Source organism: Ambystoma mexicanum, chromosome 4q, assembly GCF_040938575.1.
Source record: "Ambystoma mexicanum isolate Mex_15411 chromosome 4q, UKY_AmexF1_1, whole genome shotgun sequence".
In the NCBI taxonomy this organism is placed as follows: domain Eukaryota; kingdom Metazoa; phylum Chordata; class Amphibia; order Caudata; family Ambystomatidae; genus Ambystoma; species Ambystoma mexicanum.
Window position 1 is genome coordinate 1,178,479,385 of NC_090928.1, and position 19,983 is coordinate 1,178,499,367.

The 19,983-nt window shown below is 48.3% G+C and overlaps 1 protein-coding gene across 1 annotated transcript in view; it reads right to left on the minus strand.

Annotated features, from left to right (window-relative positions):
• The window catches only part of GLP1R (glucagon like peptide 1 receptor), a 676,904-nt gene that overhangs the window by 23,621 nt on the left and 633,300 nt on the right, over nt 1-19,983 (minus strand). The gene's annotated exons all lie outside the window — the stretch shown is intronic.

Below are 19,983 nucleotides of genomic sequence, written 5' to 3' on the forward strand. Positions count from 1 at the left end.
GACGAATTCGGTGTTGTCCGGGATCCCACGTACCAGAAGTGATCGACCCTCTTCGTCGTTTATGACTGTGAGTAGTTTGAATTTTAATGATTTGTGTATTAGGACGGCCACCCCTCTGGCGAATGTAGAGTATGATGTAAAGTATCTATGACAGCCCCATTCCCGGGCCCAACGGTTCTCTGTTCCGGTAAGCTGGTGAGTTTCTTGGATCAGCGCAATGTCCACTTTGTGTCTTCAGAGATATTGCGTCATCTTTCTTGTTTTGGTCGTGTTATTGCCACCTTTGATGTTCCAGGTAGCTAAATTGAATGTTGTAGGTGATTGATTGTTTGATCGGATTTGAGGCAAGATGACATTCTATCGTGTTGAAGTACATTCCATCGGAATTTTGCCTGGGTTCTTGCTTTTTCAAGTGAGAGCTGACCTCGATGCATCCAACGAGTGGCCCCGGGTGGTGGCGGGGGGGGCGTGGACGCTTGACAAGCACACTTCCATAACGTTAACCCATTTCCCTCCCAAACACGGGCAACCCCCAACTTGCCCGTCAAGTTTCCCAACCCAAAGTCCAAAAACATAACAACGCTGCGCTTGGGGCGCTAGAGAACCTCCAAGGTCCAGAGCTCCCTGGGGTCTAACATGTTTGTAGAATCCAGGGGATCGTTTTGAAAAGTGTAGAGCGGTGCGGTGATGGGCATGAGTGGGTTTCATGGCGGGTCTCTGTTTGCCCGGTCTCTCCTTTGTGGTCTCGGGTTGCCCATATTTTGATTTCACCCCAGCTTGTCGAGGAACGAGTTTTCCTCTTCGGGTGTGTTAAAGAATTGTGAATTGCCATCATGTTGAATTTGCAGTTTGGCCTGGTAGAGCATGGAGTACAGCAATTTGTTGTCCTGTAGTCGGCGTTTTACTCCGGTAAATGTTCTGCTTAGTGCCTGGACTGAGGGGGAGAAATCGGGAAAAAATTGGATGTTGTCTCCGTCATGTTGTAGGTTTCCTTTCTCACTTGCAAGGCAGAGAATCGTGTCCCTGTCTTTAAAATTGAGCAGTTTCGCTATTATTGGGTGCGGGGCTGTCCCAGGGATGGGCCGGGTGGTTGGGACCCTGTGAACTCTCTCCACCACAAACATGTTGGACAGCGTGGTGCTTCCGAATATCTTCTTACGTAGGGTTTCCACAAAGTCCTCCATTTTCCTTTTGGCTTGCTGCTCTCTCACCCCAAGGATCCTGACGTTGTTCCGGCGTGAGCGCCCTTCGAGGTCCTCATTTTTGGCCATGACAACTTTCATTTGTGATTCAAGTGTTGAGACTTTGGCGGACATGGAGGACACTTTGTCTTCAGTGTCGGAGATTCTTTGTTCGGCGGTGTCAAGCCTGTCCCCATGTTTGTCCAATCAGTGCTGTAACAGGTCTACTTTTGTGGATAGGGTGTCAAGTTTGCTGTCTATGTTGCCAATCCCAATGCTCAAGAAGGATTTTCCTGATATCAGTAGTTTGTGCGGAGTCGTCGTCTTGGGGCATGGACCCTTCAGGGCTCTCCTGCCTCTCGTTCATCTTGGGGGTTTTGACGATGACACCCGACTTGAAAGTCAGCTTCCTCTGGGATTTATCTGATTTTCCCATCTTGGTGGTGTTTATATGCCGGGATACTGACTGCAGCTTCTCTCCTCTTAACTATTTCCCTCTCAGGGGTCTATTGGTTAGGTACGCAGTTTGTGGCTCTTGCGGGGGTTCACAGGGCCTATGAAGCCACCTCAAGGGGGTAGTCACCTGCTATTTTGTCAACTTTCAGTTGGTTTACGGGGCTGCAGGGGGTATACGGTTCAATCCTCTCCTGCCTTATTCTCGTGAGGATATCTCGGGCAGCTCGAGGGGTCGCGCTTATTCTGGGCGTATTTTTGGGGGTCTCTTGGTTGATGTGGTTATAGAAGCTCCAGTGAGCCCTGGCGTGCCCTTAATGTCTGTCCCCCCGCCGTGGAAGCTGCGCGGTTGTGCTTGGGGGCAGAGATCCCCTGGTGGCTTCCACCCTGCTGGTGTGCGCTGCGTTTTGCCTGTAGGTGCAGAGTTCTCTGGTTCATATGCCCCCGTCGGTTGGGAGGGGCAGGGGAAGCTCACCTGGAGTGTTTGTTTGCTGCCGCTTCTTGCCTGCTTTTTCCAGCGCTGAATCCGGGGGGGGGGGGCCCTCGACCGTTGGATGATCGTGTGGTGGGGGCGGGTCCGCCGCTCGGATCTTCCCGGGGCCTCCGCTTCTGTTTTGTTGTGCAGCGATTCCTCTGGTGGGGGTCACCTTATGTGTTCTTCTCTGTGGGCCAGAATGTGGGATGGTCGTCACTGCTGAGACTGTCCCCGGGACCCGCTCTCCTGCGTGGTCGTCTCGGTGGCTAAGCAGCTTTTTTGTCAGCCTCCATGAGGGATTTCAGGTGGGCCGCGGGTCTTTATGGCCGCGACCCCGTGTGTTGTTGTTGAGGCCTCGCAGCCGCGCAGGCCTGCCCCTCTGCGGCACCGCTGTTGTGTGGATGTTGCCACAGATGAATTCGATGCAGGTTTCGCTTGTTCCAGGCCAGGGCCCGAAAAAGGTGCTATCAAGAGTTCCCCCTGCCGTCGGAGGGTAGCAGCTGGTGCACCTTGTCCCGGGGAGTCCGCCACACCTTTGAGGAGGTTTTTAAAAGGATTAATCAGGGTGCTCTGCTGGAGCTCATGTAAGAGCAGCCATCTTGGTTGCGCTCTAGCGCCCTCTCAAACAAAGGTACCTTTAAGCCTACCGGCACCATTGTTTCCCGACCGGCACAGTACAACTCTGCGGGCGGGTGCCAACCCGCCCACCAGGGTCAGAGCTGCTGTGCAGGATCGCACCCGCTCACAGAGTTCTCACGGAAGCACCGGCATGGTGCTGGTGCTACCGTGTCCCCGGGACTCCATTGGAATGGGGACTAACAAAATTACAGGTGCCTGACTTTCCAGCCACCGGACTCGGAATACCCTGGTGGCACTGGGAAGTCAGACGCCGGTAAATTTTTTCGGTCCCATTGAATTTTAATTTATTTTTAATGGTGAATAAGTAGAATTGGTTGATCAGACCATGCACCTTAACTGTTTCCTAACATCAACTACTCAAATAGTTTGTTGTGAAAATAACAAATTGGGGATGATTACCCTTCTGGGAATACATTGCAAACAGGTTCATTCTGTGCAATTTGTACAAACATAGATGTAAAAAGCATGTGCAATGGCCTTCATGCCTTCCTTTTGCACTTTGGAATGCAAACAGACTATACACTGCCTGCCATGTATGCATGGCAGATAGGATTTACAATGGATTCCTATGGAATCCGCTTGTTTTCTGCTGATGGATTTTATAGGAATCCAAAGCAGTTATGCCAGCATAAAAATGTGAGCCTGGCTTATATGCTAGGTTATGGTATGAACTCTTTTGTTGCCACACTCCAGTCCAGAAGCTATCCTTTGGATCTGGACAAGAGGCATCTCTTGGCAGAGGTCAGCCCAGCGGTTCATCAAAGAGTTACTCACCTGTTTTCTATTGCCTTACAAATGGACTGCTTACATTTCTATAGTGTGCAGGCAGTACTAGGCACTTTTGACTGAAATCATTGTACTGTACAAAAGAAGTGCATTGAAGTGGAGTCTAAAGTATGTTATTGATGTTGACACCCAAAGATCTCAGGCAGTTGCTATCACTAAGTACGAGCAGAGCGAAGCGTCCACCATAAAGCAAGCAAGGTTGCAGATAGGAGCAGAAGGAAGACACGCATTAGTGCTTGTGATGTGCGGTGGTTGTAGTGGCATGACAATGCAGTGCAATCGCGCAGTACTTTAGGTTGAGGGAGAAACTCTTGAAGCAGCTTGTTTACGTCACCACATGGTGAATGAGTGCTTTTCCTGGGCCGCACACATGGTCCCTAGTAGGCTAGTGAAGTGGGAGAATGGAAGAAACGGCTCCCAACAATCATCTCTCACCCCTGGCCTAGAGGATCACGGCCCAGACACCCGCCACGAGACGAGTTTGCCCATCTACTAGATGACCAAATACCCTGGTACAAGAACATACGGATGTGCCCTCCCGCATGCCCACCCGCGTGCCCGCCAGCCTGCCATACCCTTGCCGACGCCTGCGGCATGGAAGGACTCGACTGAATCATCCAGCACCAACTCAACACATCGTTAGAGATGCCATGACGACTGAGCCAACGGACAGAATACCCGTGCAACATACACACTGGACACTCCCACACCAATCCGCACGAAGAACACACTCAGTGCTATAACGTAGGTGACGGACACACCCACAGACGCGCATCTTTATTATTTTTCACTTAGGCTTCTCAAAATGCAGAAACGCAAGACGCCCAATGAACTCATCTAAAAGCTTGCTTACGCTTCTCCTAAACCCATGCGCAATTATGAAAGGTATAATGAAGACACGATACTGGGGATAAAACAATATGATACCATAACCTAAAGCGCCTGTGTACCAAACGGCTCCACCTGTACACCAGGCCCAAGTAGGCCTCAAGCAAGAGTTTCCATGAACATTGAATGAGCAAGAGTACAGTTGCTGATCCCGCAGAATGAGCCCGGCGAAAGCAGACAGTCAAGGGCACGATGTTGCTAACTCGCATGCCACAAGCCGACACCAAGGTCACACCTGCAATTAAGCGAGGCGCACAGTGGAAAATGCAATATTAATTGTGCAGAATTCTGCCTCAACCACGGTCCCACCTCACGTGACCAAGCCGAACCTGACAGGGTGCCAGGCCCGGGAGGAGGGAGACGCCTGGATTCCCCGCTTCAAGACTCAGGCAGATACAATTAAGCGTCTCAAAGGACATCTGCAGCGGTGGGAGTAGCCGGCCTTCCAGCATATGAATAAATCTCACATTGTCTACACTTACCCATAGTGAAACATTGTTGCAAATGACAGGTGCACCGCGAGCTGGGAACAGCGATGGTCCCAGACTGGGGGGCTCATGTGTGGACCAATCAGAACATGGGGCTCTCATCACTGACGCCACTAACATTGACCAATCCTCAGGGGTCTCCATGTAACAATTTTTATGTATCAACTTGAAGGGACAACCCAAGTATACCACCTGACTAACCCTTGACCACTAACAATGCTCTCTATACGTATGCTATACTAACCCTACCACTCGAGGAGCCAATCCAGAGTGGCGATAGGTTTTTTGCTAACTTTCCCAGGTGACGCAAGTAGCGCGTCATACTAAGGTAAAAAGGGCCTGCGAGCCCATGGTGAGAAGAGAGTGTCAGGACGGACGCGTACGTTCCTTGACCCATCCCTGCCGTTTGTTCAATAAACAGCAGAACCACCTTGCTTCTTGCGTGTGCCTCATACTCATTTTTTTTGGGATACACGGGAGGAGTTGGGGCCTCCCTGCCCGGAGGTCCGCGGACGGCCCAGCCGGCCCCGGGAGAATTTCCCCCCCGACAAGTTGGAGGCACTGCTGAGATCTGTTTGAGGTCTGCTTTTATTTTTATTTTTCTGAGTGCTCCCGTTGCGAGGAGGCCCGGCGGCGCGGCCCCCTCTGCCGCTGCCCCCTTTTGAGGCCGTAAAGGTGGGAAAGAAAGAAAAGAATATATAAACGTGAATGCTATATTTTACATTATTGGATTATCACAAGTCCGCAAAAATTTACGGGGCCAGGTAGGAGGCTGTACATTATAAACTGTCAGTAAGGTAACGACTACCAAATAGGGGAGGGACAACGAGTAAAAGAGCTACCATGTCATACGGGACAGGATTGGGAGGGTGGGGGAACACCCTCACTACCCCGTTACAACACATATGTAAAACATTATCGCCCCATAGGGAGAAACTGATCAAGTATAGCATTGAATGGACACAGGGGACGGACAACAAAATGACGACACCATGGCCACCTAATGGTAGTTTCGATCCATATACCCAACATACGCTACTGACCTATCTGCATAACACATACAAGAGGAAGAAGTTGACACACCACGTGGAGGTGTTTAACTTATGGAGAATGTTCCAAGGGTCCCGACCAGGACCAAACGGAATGTTTGTTATGGGTGGAACAATGGAGGAAGAGAAGATTAAAGAGGAGGGAGAGAATGGAGAAAAGGAGAGTGAAAGCCCACAGAACACGGGGAATGGAGAAGAGGGTGGGGAGAAGAGTAACAACATAAGTGGAAAGGAAATAAAAAAGGAACAGACAGGAGATATACCCCTAGCGAAGGTGGTGAAAAAGGAGGAAGGGGGGTTATATCCTCTAACAGAACTACGGGACATGGTTCAATTGAGGGCGGCTGAGGGTTACTCGAACACGCCATACAGCCCGCCACCATATACAGCTACAGGTAGCCACACAGGAAGGGAACAGAGTAGTACGACGGGATCAGCATGCACGAAAATACCGGCAGGAGGAGGAGGGATTGGCGAGGAACGGATCGCAGGAATAGGACAGGATGAGTGGGTAGCTGCGCAGGTATTATTAAAATTACGAGGTTCATTAACAGAAGAGGAGGAGGAGGTAGTGAGGAAATTGGAGGAGGATGACACCAGGAGGAGCAACGGGACAGGGGAAGAGCTGTTAAGGCAGAAGGAAGAGATGTTGGAAGAACGACTAGCAGAACTAAGGGATGAGCAGAATACACTGATCAAGCAGCTCGAGAGAGAGGAAAGAGAGAGAGCGCGAAAAAAGAAAGAAAGCAAGGATGAGCTGGACAAAATAAGGGAACGGAATGAGGAGAAAAAGAGAGAAGCAGAAAGGGTGAAGGCGGCAGCAGAAAGGGTATCCAGAGCAGCACTGCGTGACAAGAAGAGGGAAGAAGAAGAGGAAGAAGAGAAATTGGAAATATGTAGAAGAAAATTACTATCAGAAACGACAAGGAAATACGAAGAAAGAAGAATGATAGAGGGCATATTAGAGAAGGAAAGAGCGAGATGGGAAAGAAAGAAAGAAGAAGAAAGAATAATGGAAAAGATGAACATTAAATCATTGGAGGAATTAATAAAGAAAAGAGAAGAAATTGGTAGAGAAATAGAAGAAACAAATGAAGGGGAGAGAGAGGAAAGGAGAGGGGGGAGTGAAGTAAGAAAGTACATATACAGGGACACAGAAGTAGCAACAACTTCACAACTAAGGGGAGCAGCTGGCAAAGGAGGCAATGAAGGAATAGACCTAATAGACTTAAAAACAGTAATGATCAAGGGGAAAAAGACAGACTGGGGGTTGCCATCAATGGAGGACTTTTGCAGTGAGGAAGGAGAAGGGATAGAGAGGGAAGGGAGAGATAGTGGAAGGGAAAGCTTAGATAAACTATACATCACTCGGACAAACGGAGAATCACCTTGGGTATGTAGGAGAAAGGAAGAACTAGAGGGAAGTGAGGAGGATGAGCAAGGGATAATGGAAAAGCAGACACGTGCAGCAACACCGTTACCATCTCGCCCACCATGCTCCACTACCTCACGCTCATTACGTACGGTGTGCCCATCCAAACTAGCGCCCTTCCCACACGACCTGACCCCCTATGCAGGGAAGCTTAGAGACCTCCCTGGACGCAGGCAGAGAGAGCAAATACACACGCCCATATTAGATAGAGGAAAAGATATAAGAAAGGGACGAGAGAGAGGCGAAGTAGCTACATGCAACATGGAGCACATTGACAATGTAGAAGATAGAGAAGAAGAGGAGGGGTGTACGGATTCGATTGTGTGGGACCCAAAGGGCCAACAAGGACACAACCTAATGCCACTTCTGGAGAGGGGAGGGGTTAGACCACAATACGTCCCCTGGAAGCATGCAGACAAGGAAAATATAAAGTGCAGACTCCCATCACTCAGTGGAGGTGCGGGTAAATGGATATATGAAATGGAAAAGCACACTGCAGGACAGAAGCTGGCAGTGGGGGATGTAAAGGGCCTTCTAATATCAATACTAGGGGATGCAGCGGATGACATCTGGAAGAGAGCGGGCTTCCCCGGGGTCACAATAACAAACACATCACACGATGGGGCACCATTCGCAAACTGTAGGCATGCATTATGGTAGGCACTGAGGGTACAGTACCCAGACACATCAGACATAGGAGCAATTACCTCGCGCAAGATGCGTGACAACGAAGATCCTGTTGATTATATCCAGGAAATTCAAGAGAAGTGGCGCATGGAAACTAGAGAGCCATGGGACAAGACACCAGCAATATTTTACCATATACTAGTACAAGGGCTCCCAGACGTAGTTCAGAAACAACTGAAGAAAGTAGTGGGGATGGAAGCAAAAGCATGGCCAGAAATACAATTGACAATAGTGCATCTTTGTAGAACCTGGCAAGAAAAGATGAGACAAAAGGAAGAGGATAGAAAAACGGAAGAGGCTAAATTAGTACAGAAAAAACTTAATAAATATACGATGGAAGGTCCACTAATAACCACACCTATAACAATGACTCAAAACCCCACACAAGTAGTGGCTGCACAGGATCCCTCTCAAATTCAATCATCGCACAGTATAACACAACAGCAGCCGCCACTCCCACCATACACAACTAACATGGGAGGAGGATACTCAACACCAGGGGCTGGGTATTATAATTACAACAGGGGGCGGGGAGGAATGGTGAGAGGGAGAGGATACGGATATAACACACAACAGCAGGTGGGAGGACTTAGAAATTACTACCCCACCAGGCAACCAGTATACCAGGACAACACAGCTAATTTCCCATGGCAGAACAGGGAACCACCGGTGTGCTGGATCTGTGGATTAGTAGGGCACATGTCACGCACCTGCAGAGTGAGACCAGGCACACCATCATGGAATGAACAGGGACAACAAGGACACACACAGGAACAGCAGGGCATCCAGCAACAGCAGACATTACAAATGGGAAATGGACAACAACAACTAGTAACCCAACCACAACCACAGGCATATCAACTACCGCAACAGCCACAGCCACAGGCATATCCGCCACCACAACAACAGGTAGCAATAGCACAACAACCCCAAACACAACCGGTACAACAACCCGCACAAATCCAAGATAATAACATATCCTCTACCAATACACAACTACAGCAAACACAACTGGGTAGGGTGACGGTTTTGGGACACAACCCTTACACAGGAAGTGGTCAATCTTTATACCCCCAATAGGACAGCCCACAGACGGCCTTGGTGTGTCCCATCCTGTCGGTAACCCCTAATAGTGCGGAGGAACCACGCATAGAGGTAACGATAGGTGACAAAAAATTATCATTCCTTGTTAACACTGGGGCGACCCGGTCCTGTATAAGGGAAGGTAAGTTTAAGATGTCAGGTGAAGCCATGAACACACAAGGATTCTCTGGGGCTAGGGGGTTGGTTCCCTTTACTGATAACATTCCCTTATCTATAGGGGATTATGACATGTCAGTCCCACTCTTGTACTCTAGGGCCTCGCCAGTAAATATACTGGGGAGAGACATCATGAGCAGACTGAATATGACGATCTCCTTTACGGAGGACGGCATAATTTGCTCGACCCCAGGAATTAACATGCTCACTGAACGACAAATCATGCAAGCATACTGTGGACAGACAGTGGTTAGGGCTGAGCCAGTGGATGGTGAACTGTTCCAGTACGGGACAGACATGGAATTTGCATGGATGCCAGGGATTGAAGGAAAGGTTTGGAGGAGACCAGCAGCTTACTTGTTTAGACCTGAAACGCCAACAAATGAACCAGAAGGAAAGGTGATTTCGGTGAGCATAGAGAGCATAATAGCAACTGCTGATTACATAGCAGTACATGCCCAAGACAGAGAAGGAAGAGCATGGAGGGCGGTGATAGCACTAGCAGAAGGATGTAGACTCACCCAGGTGTCAGATGAGGAGCTGTTATCGGAAGAAAAGGAAGAAGGTGAAATGGTGTTTATGATGAGTGTGGAAATATGGCTAAGAGTGACTTACAAACAAGTGGCACAGAAAATTGCAATGGCACTTGAGGCACCCACGTCCACCCCAGTTCCCTTTTTTGAGGAGGATATGGCAAAGGTACCCACATCATTATGGACTACCAGTCCCTATGACGTGGGGTGCATAAAAAGCATTGGGGGAGTGAGGATAACATTGAAAAAGGGCGCAATACTACCCAGAGTAAAACAATACCCACTATCAAAAGAGGCAGATGAGGGCATATATGAAACAATAACGGCCCTCATAAACAATGGCATATTGGTCCCATCAGAATCACCATGTAACACAGCTGTATACCCAGTGCGCCAGGCTAAAGGGGGGTCTTGGCGCTTCATACAGGACCTCAGGCCTTTGAACAACATAGTGGAAGCAGAGTACCCTATAGCAGCAAACCCGGCCACAATCTTGTGCGGCATCCCAGCAGAAGCAGCACGATTCACAGTGATAGATCTCAAAAATGCCTTTTTCTCAATACCCCTACACCCAGATTCACAAGACCTGACAAGCTTCACTTACAGAAACACAAAGTGGAAACACACCAGACTGCCACAAGGGTACTGCGAGTCACCCTCAATATTCAACAGAGTAATACAGATGGATTTGGGTAACATTGAAGTGGAAAGCACAGTGTTACAATATGTTGATGACATAATCATTTGCAGCACCAGTGAGAGGAGATGCAGAGAAGACTCAGTGAAGATGCTGACAATACTGGCAGAAAAGGGTTACAAGGTAGACAAGGAAAAATTACAGTACTGTCAGGAACAGGTACTTTACATTGGTCAGCTCATATCCCAACACGGAAGAAAGATTGCACCACAAAGGGCACAAGCCATTTCAAAAATGCCCCTGCCACAAACAGTAAGGGAACTACAGCAGTTCCTGGGACTGTGCAACTACTGTAGAGCATGGGTATTTGACTACAGCTCGTACATAGGACCCCTACTTGAGGGATTAAAAGAAGCTAACAGAGGGGAGAAAAAGTTGGGGTGGACAATGGAAATGAGAGAGGCTTTTGATGAACTGAAAGATGCAATATCCACTGCCCCGGTACTAGCCACCCCAGATTATGAACGACAATTTTTCATATTTTCACATTGCGACTCAGCAGTGATGAAAGCAGTGCTGGCTCAAAAAACAAGCATGGGCTACAAACCAGTAGCGTTTTACAGTGGCCACCTAGATCCTGTGATGTTAGGACATTTTCCCTGCGAACAAGGTCTCGCCGCAGCTGCCTTTGCGGTAGAATAAGCATCAGCAATCACCATGGGGTGCCCAACCACACTGTTTGTGGAACATGCACTATTTGCAATATTGAACAAGCCTAAGTCCACACTAACCACGCAGAGGGCATCAGGCTATGAGATCATCTTATCCAGACCAGAACTATCCATTGTTAGATGCAGCACGGTTAACCCTGCTAGGTTCATAGCAGAAGTAATTGAGGAAGGAGACTATGTACACGACTGTACGCAGACTACTGAAATGTACTCATGTACTAGAAAGGTTAAAGAGAACGCACTAGATGGAGGTGAGCTCTTGTTCATTGATGGGTCATCAACAATTGACCAAAGTGATGGGATAAGGAGAACTGGGGCAGCAGTGGTAAAGATGACGGAGGTGCCGGTGTGTGTGGCGATGAAATGTGTACAATTACCGCAGCATTATTCTGCTCAAGCAGCTGAGTTGGTTGCACTGATCTTGGCGTTGAAGGAAAGCTTTGACAAACGAGTGACCATATATTCTGACAGTGCATATGTCACATCCACCGTCCACTCAGGATTGTCCAAATGGAGGAGAAGAGGGTTTCGGAGAGCTGACGGCACTTCAGTGCAACATGCTCTCTTGTTGGCTGAACTAATTGAAGTAATAAATGACCCCCAAGAGTTAGCATTGGTCAAATGCACCGCACACACTAATGGAGAAGATCATGTCTCAAAGGGAAATGCAGCAGCAGACGCACATGCAAAATATGCTGCATATTTTGGTGAGATATGGAACCCCCCAGAGTCAGAGAGAGGGAGAGGGAGGGGGATAGCTAAAGAGATGTTGTACACCCATCTCCCAGCCACACAGATAATGGAACTACAAGCAGCTGCACCAATGGCAGAAAAAGAAATATGGGTAAAAAGAGGATGTACAATGTCACCAACTGACGCATTATGGCGCCAGGGTAACACTGGAAAGATGGTAATGCCACTGGCACTATTGAACACCGCCCTGAGCCAATTACACCACTCAGCCCACACAGGCAAAGAGGTCATTGCAGCACGAATTAGGGAAGACTGGTTCTGCCCCGAGTTAAACTCCCATGTGACAAATTTCATCAGCAATTGTCTCACATGCCAACAGTTCACGGCTGGTCACACGCTGAAGGTGATAAAAGGTACTATACCCCGGCCAGAGTGACCCTTCCTACACATCCATATTGACTATGTTGATATGATCAACGTATGTCAAGGAAATAGGTATATGATTGTAGTAGTATGCCCATTCTCCAGGTGGATTGAAGCAGGACCCTGCTCACACCCAGATGCATTCAGAACAGCTAAATTTCTAGTGAGGGAGGTCTTTCCCAGGTGGGGAGTGTGCGAGGGACTGCGGTCAGACAATGGCCCGCATTTCGCCAATGAAATGTTCCAGCACATCACATCCTTACTGAACATCAAGCACAAATTGGCATGTGCATACCACCCACAGGCCAACGGTATATGCGAACGCCTGAATGGCCTACTAAAGGAGGCAATTGCAAAAATACAGCAAACAACAAAGAAGAGTTGGTTGTATTGCCTTCCACTAGCCCTATTCGAGTTGAGGAATAGACCAGGCTCCGACCACCACCTCACCCCTCACGAGGTGGTGACCGGACGTCAAATGCGCCTTCCTCTGACGCCAACCTCAAGAGCATTCACTGACTATGAAAGCACTGCAGCTGTTCTTGGTGATGAAATGTATCAATATGTGTCTTCTTTGATTACTAGTGTAGTGTTTGTGTCTCAACAGCTCGAGCGCACGCGGGGCGGGTCTAAGAGTGATAAACAAGAAGACGAGGACAGAGAACGAGAAAAAGAAAAACTGTGTAAAATTGCTAAAGGTGACCACGTACTACTTCGCAATTTCAACAGAAAGTGGAACAGCCCACGTTTCACGGGCCCCCACCTGGTAGAGGAAGTATCAACGAGATCAGTAAAGCTACAAGACAAACGCGCCTGGAATCATCTACACGACGTAAAGATCTGCAAACTCCAGACCCGCCCTAGCGTCACCGACAGGGCCATTGGAAGAACAGCAACAGCGTCTCCCACGGAGGAAGAAACTTTTATCACAGCCAACGACCCAAGTGTCCCCCTACCCTACCACCCCTCTGATTCCCCAGAGACACCTACTGGCATAGAGAAGGGTAATTCCCACACTGCCCACCCCATGGTCACACGATCAAAGAGTAAAGTGACTCCTGCCAGTTGAGCCTTAACCCCCTGCCTGAATAACCCAACTGAAGGACATTTGAAGGACATTGTCTTGCACATATACACATGTAAACACTTGAATGTTCTCTTCTTTTTTCTCTCGCACATGCAGGTACCGTGTATTATTGTTCTGTCAAGAATATAAATAACTAACAAGGTTCACTGCCCAGGAGTAGATGCTACCCTCAGACGATAACTACCCTGAAGAATTATCACACCAATTTGTCTATCACATAAAAAGGCCAAAGTACCTAAAAAGAAGGAGGGTACGTGTCTACTACACGGCATTTCCCTTGGCCATAGAACAATCAATGCCCCATCTCCACCCTTACTTGCCTGTCCTAAGAGATAGATCACTTAGATTAGCGTGGGAACAGCTCTTCGCCTGGGCACTGAACGACTACCTGATAGGAAGAGCTTGAAAACAACAACTAACATTAATAACGAGCATATTGAGAATTTTCAGGCGGGCAACTTTAACGTCGCAAGAATTAGCTGCCGGACTGCAGCAAGGTAAGAGCAAAATGCCGGTGAGATTAGCATCTGTAATAAAAAATGATAGGGATATTGATGATCACCGGGTTCTTGGCTGCCTCTGTATGGCAGAATAGCTGTGCTATCAATATTTTGGCTGTTCCCAAATCTAACATACCCCCACCCCCGGCTGCAACAGGTGTTATGTCAGGTGGTACTAGCAAAATCTCACACAAAGGAAATAGAGTTAAACGCAGCACATACTCAGACCGTAAAGGTATTGACAACTACATACAAGATTCAGCACACGTCTCGAACAACATGTGGTACCAACATATGACCCAAATAGGTAAACAGACAACAGAAGACAGCTGCTACGTCTGCTCATTGATCCCATACGCCATGAGCGCTTCCCGAACTTTCGTTGCCACAGAAATTGATGAGAAAACAGCACAATGTATAATATACCTGGCACTGTTCCAAACGAAAGGGAGGTTCCAAGGGAACACGGTGCACCTTGTATGGAAGACACAAGACACATACCCGTACGAAAACAATTTCCTCAAGGTTTATTTGACTTACCACAAGGCCAGTTTACACGCTGAGGCATTCAGCTACATAACAAGCGGCCCTGAAACAGGAGAAACAAAGAAAGTAACATTACAGTACCTACCATGTGATTGGTATGCCACTGAAGTCCCTGGTAAACAAGGATGTTGGGAAAGGCCACTGATAATAATAACAGGGAAGGTGTACCTGGGTGACAAATGGGACACAGGTGTGGCTGGCAGCAACATGGTAACAAGAGAAGATACTAAGAGCATTGCTGAACACAACGAAAGATGTTGGACGACTTGGGTCAAATACGTACCCATGCTAATGTGGTTAGAGAAGGATGAAGACCCAATAACAATACTGCCGCTGACTGCGCCTAAGGTATGCTACCAACATAAAGGAGAAGTAGATGTGGGATACAACACCAACTGTGCAAGTGTGACGGAGTTACCTGAGGGGGGAGCAGGAACAGCAGTGATAATGGACCATTACTGGGCCTGCGGAAACAAGGCATACCACACACTGCCCCCTCTGTGGAATGGTATATGCACAATGGTGCACGTCAATGTACCATCACTAGTGGTGCCCCAGAAACATGTGAATGTGGCAAGCTTTCCCAAAATGGATGAAGGAAACAAGAGGAAGAAAAGATCTGTACACACTCAAAAGGTGCCAGAGAACAAAAACAGCGGCAACAATACTGTCCTGAACAGAAAAAAGAGACAAGGAGAACCTCTGACAGGAAATTACCTATGGGGACGGTCGGAAACAGCACTCTCTTCAATCCCACCAGAACACAGTCTATTCAGCAGAGCAGCAATGTTCTTCTCCTCAATAATACATCCGGGACTACAGGCTTACGCTAATGCAAAATGGCTCCAGATAACTAGGTGGGAACTAATGATGGCAATTAATTCTACAGTAAATGGATTCAACGCAATAAAAGAAGAACTACGAGCAGTGAGGATGGTAGCACTACAGAACAGATATGTACTGGACCTCCTCACAGCAATGGAAGGAGGAGTTTGCGCAAAGATAGGACAATCATGCTGCACATTCATTCCTGCTAACGATGCTGACAATGGCACACTGACAGTAGCAGTATCACAATTGGCCCAGATGCACTCCAAAATGATGGATGAAAGTAAAGGTGTAAAAAAGGATGAGAGCTGGTTTTCAATATTATGGTCGTGGATGCCATCCTGGTTGTCAGACGGACTGAAGATTATAGTTGGATGCATTATTTTGGCTGGAGCTGCACTGATCTTGACAAGATTTTGGAAGGCCCGAAAGGCACGCACCACTGACGAAATGATCGAAATGGTTGGTATGCACCCCTTGATGCCAGCAGATGACGGTCCACACACAGGCATAATAATAAAGGAGAGAGAGAAGTTGCGCAACCAGATCATCACTAACCATCTGGACCCACCATCTGTGAAGCTCGAAAACCCAAGAAACTCAAGGAGCTACGTAGGGAAGTGGGTATACTGCGCACCTGGAGGAACTTGCGTATATATGTATTGGTCATTTGAAGACCATGTTAACCACTATGGACATTTGGGAGGAATAACCAAAATATGGAGAGTAAGAGGAGATAAGGAAAAGGATATGTTTGTGGTCGACAAGTCGACCAGAGGGGGGACTGAAGTGGGAGAATGGAAGAAACGGCTCCCAACAATCATCTCTCACCCCTGGCCTAGAGGATCACGGCCCAGACACCCGCCACGAGAGGAGTTTGCCCATCTACCAGATGACCAAATACTCTGGTACAAGAACATACGGATGTGCCCTCCCGCGTGCCCACCCGCATGCCCGCCAGCCTGCCATACCCTTGCCGACGCCTGCGGCATGGAAGGACTCGACTGAATCATCCAGCACCAACTCAACACATCGTTAGAGATGCCATGACGACTGAGCCAACGGACAGAATACCCGTGCAACATACACACTGGACACTCCCACGCCAATCCGCACGAAGAACACACTCAGTGCTATGACGTAGGTGACGGACACACCCACAGACGCGCATCTTTATTATTTTTCACTTAGGCTTCTCAAAATGCAGAAACGCAAGACGCCCAATGAACTCATCTAAAAGCTTGCTTACGCTTCTCCTAAACCCATGCGCAATTATGAAAGGTATAATGAAGACACGATACTGGGGATAAAACAATATGATACCATAACCTAAAGCGCCTGTGTACCAAACGGCTCCACCTATACACCAGGCCCAAGTAGGCCTCAAGCAAGAGTTTCCATGAACATTGAATGAGCAAGAGTACAGTTGCTGATCCCGCAGAATAAGCCTGGCAAAAGCAGACAGTCAAGGGCACGATGTTGCTAACTCGCATGCCACAAGCCGACACCAAGGTCACACCTGCAATTAAGCGAGGCGCACAGTGGAAAATGCAATATTAATTGTGCCGAATTCTGCCTCAACCACGGTCCCACCTCACGTGACCAAGCCGAACCTGACAGGGTGCCAGGCCCGGGAGGAGGGAGACGCCTGGATTCCCCGCTTCAAGACTCAGGCAGATACAATTAATCGTCTCAAAGGACATCTGCAGCGGTGGGAGTAGCCGGCCTTCCAGCATATGAATAAATCTCACATTGTCTACACTTACCCATAGTGAAACATTGTTGCAAATGACAGGTGCACCGCGAGCTGGGAACAGCAATGGTCCCAGACTGGGGGGCTTGTGTGTGGACCAATCAGAACATGGGGCTCTCATCACTGACGCCACTAACATTGACCAATCCTCAGGGGTCTCCATGTAACAATTTTTATGTATCAACTTGAAGGGACAACCCAAGTATACCACCTGACTAACCCTTGACCACTAACAATGCTCTCTATACGTATGCTATACTAACCCTACCACTCGAGGAGCCAATCCAGAGTGGCGATAGGTTTTTTGCTAACTTTCCCAGGTGACGCAATTAGCGCGCCATACTAAGGTAAAAAAGGCCTGCGAGCCCATGGTGAGAAGAGAGTGTCAGGACAGACGTGTACGTTCCTTGACCCATCCCTGCCGTTTGTTCAATAAACAGCAGAACCACCTTGCTTCTTGCATGTGCCTCATACTCATTTTTTTTGGGATACACGGGAGGAGTTGGGGCCTCCCTGCCCGGAGGTCCGCGGACGGCCCAGCCGGCCCCGGGAGAATTTCCCCCCCGACACTAGCCTACCACGATGACTATTGAATGCATTAGGACGCATCCTCTGACTATGCATCCAGACTGAGGAACCTCACACCGTCAATATCAGAGTCACCCCAACCCTCACTGATTGACGTTATAAGAGGTTCACTCTGAAGGCAGTCACTTTGCAGTGCCCCGGGGCTGTGGGACTGATCCTCTCTGCGTTGGAACTTTGAAATCAGTTCAGTGCAATGGAGGAGGGATGGTGAGAAGAGCTAAGGGAGGGGAAAGGGGAGACTGATCCGCAGGCAACCAGGATCCAGTTCAGGCACAGACTCGGTGAAGGGATAAGTACAAATAGGAAGTCACGTGGCTCAGTTCGGAGACTCACAGAGACGAACAGGTGCATCAAGTGGGCCAAGGCCAGGGGCTGTAGATTCAGAAAATAAAAATCAAGACCCTTTCCTTTATGGATCACGTTCTTTACATCCAGTGAGATACACCGACCCCAAACTCAGCCAGCCCAGTACTTCATCCTTTACAGCCCTCTCCCCTCTCCCACCCATCACTCTGCGCCCCATTTCCACCATACTGCATGTCCCAACAAACTGTAAACATCCCTTATACCCTGTGACCCAGACGGTGTGATGGCAATGAATGCTATCCTGTAAGGCTTCCTTCCTCCATACTGAATGCCTGTAACCCCTTATGATGTGTAGCGCACAGTTACTTCCCGAAGCAAAGTTTGTTTTCAATAAATACTCCAAATAAAATAATTAAGCAATATGACCCGAGCGGCAGGGGGCATTACTGACTCAGGTAATGTCCCGTGGCCCATAGTTTTAACGTAATGCCCCCGCCACGAGGGTCATATTGCTTTTAGTACCCGGCCCGCAAGATCTGCATGACCGGGGCACTAAAAGCATTTTTTTTCTGTCCTGAAACGTTTCGGGACAGAAAAATAAATAAAATAAATGACCGAGAAAATTGCCGCCAGGTAAGAGAAAACTGAGTCCCCTTTCCCTTTCCATGGTGGCCATTGGGAGTGGATGCACTGGGAACACTTCTGTTCCCAGCGCGTCCGCTCCTGAAAAAAAAGACAAGAAGGTAAGTGGGGTTGGGGTTGGGAGGGGGAAAGGAAAAAAACGGAAAATAAAACCTACCTGTGTCCCCGGCGGGGGACTATGCGAGCCTCCAGCCGTGTGGAGGCTCGGAGCAGGGATGGCCCCTCTCGGGAGTCTCCACATGGCTGGAGGCTGCAATCGTCCCCCACCAGTGACAACGCAGGCTAAAGGTAAGTGGGGTAGGGAGGGGGGAGGAGAAACAAAAAATGTAAAATTAAAAAAACTTCCCCGAGTCTCCTGCGGGGAGCAAAGTCAGCTTCTCAGCCGTGGAGGCTCAGATCGGGGATGGCCCTGCTTTGAGCCTCCTCATTGGCTGAGAGGCTGCCACGCCCCTCGCCTGGAACAATGGCTGTGGAATCCCGGCTGAGGGATTCCTGGCCGGGTAATGCCTCAGCGAGGGCCAATCAGAATGGTCCTCTAATTCTGATTGCGCCCTCGCCGGGTACTAATTCATAATAAAATAGTTGGTTTGATCCAGTCTGCAGTCCATACCACAACATTGCTAGTCATTTCTGGTGGATGTGGTGGGTGGGAGGAAGGAGTGCCATTAAGTCTTGTTTTCTTGTAATTACAAAAGAACAACAGGAGGTGAAGGAGATAGTTTGGAGGCAAAGTGGCAGGTCTGCTTGAAAGTAAACTTTTTTAATTGACCTCTGCATATTGATATATCTGAACATTATTTTAACAAAAGTTACGGTTGCTAGATACAGCATGTTAAGGCCAGAAACGAGAAGATACCTATGTTAAATGTTCACGCATTATTTAACATAAAACCACCATTAACACTAACCATAACATAACATGAAAGCAACATTAAAACCAACATTGTTGAAACCTTATTCAGCCTTTTGTTTTGGATTGTTGTTAATGTACTGTGCCACAAAGGGACTGTTTCACAGAGGCAGCCTTACAATTAAACAATAAATACGTACATACTACTGCATCAATAGCATTTTGTGTTTAGTTTGTATACTAATGTTGTCTATGTGTTTGTTCTCTGCTTGCAAAATGTGTTTGAAGGTCAAAGTAGGTATACTGTGTGATTTCTGGAAATGGAAAGAATATACTGGGGGAACCCTCTCCTCCTCGGGGGTGGGCCAAGCAGAGAAGGAGTTGAGGCCGAGGGGCGTGGCCCCAGGCCAGGTCATGCAACAAAGCATCTCTTCATAGAACCCAAGGCTGACCATTTGCATAAAAGCAAAGAGCTTTATGAGAACATAAGAATGGCCACAATTTCAAAGTTGGAACATGTCTGATAGT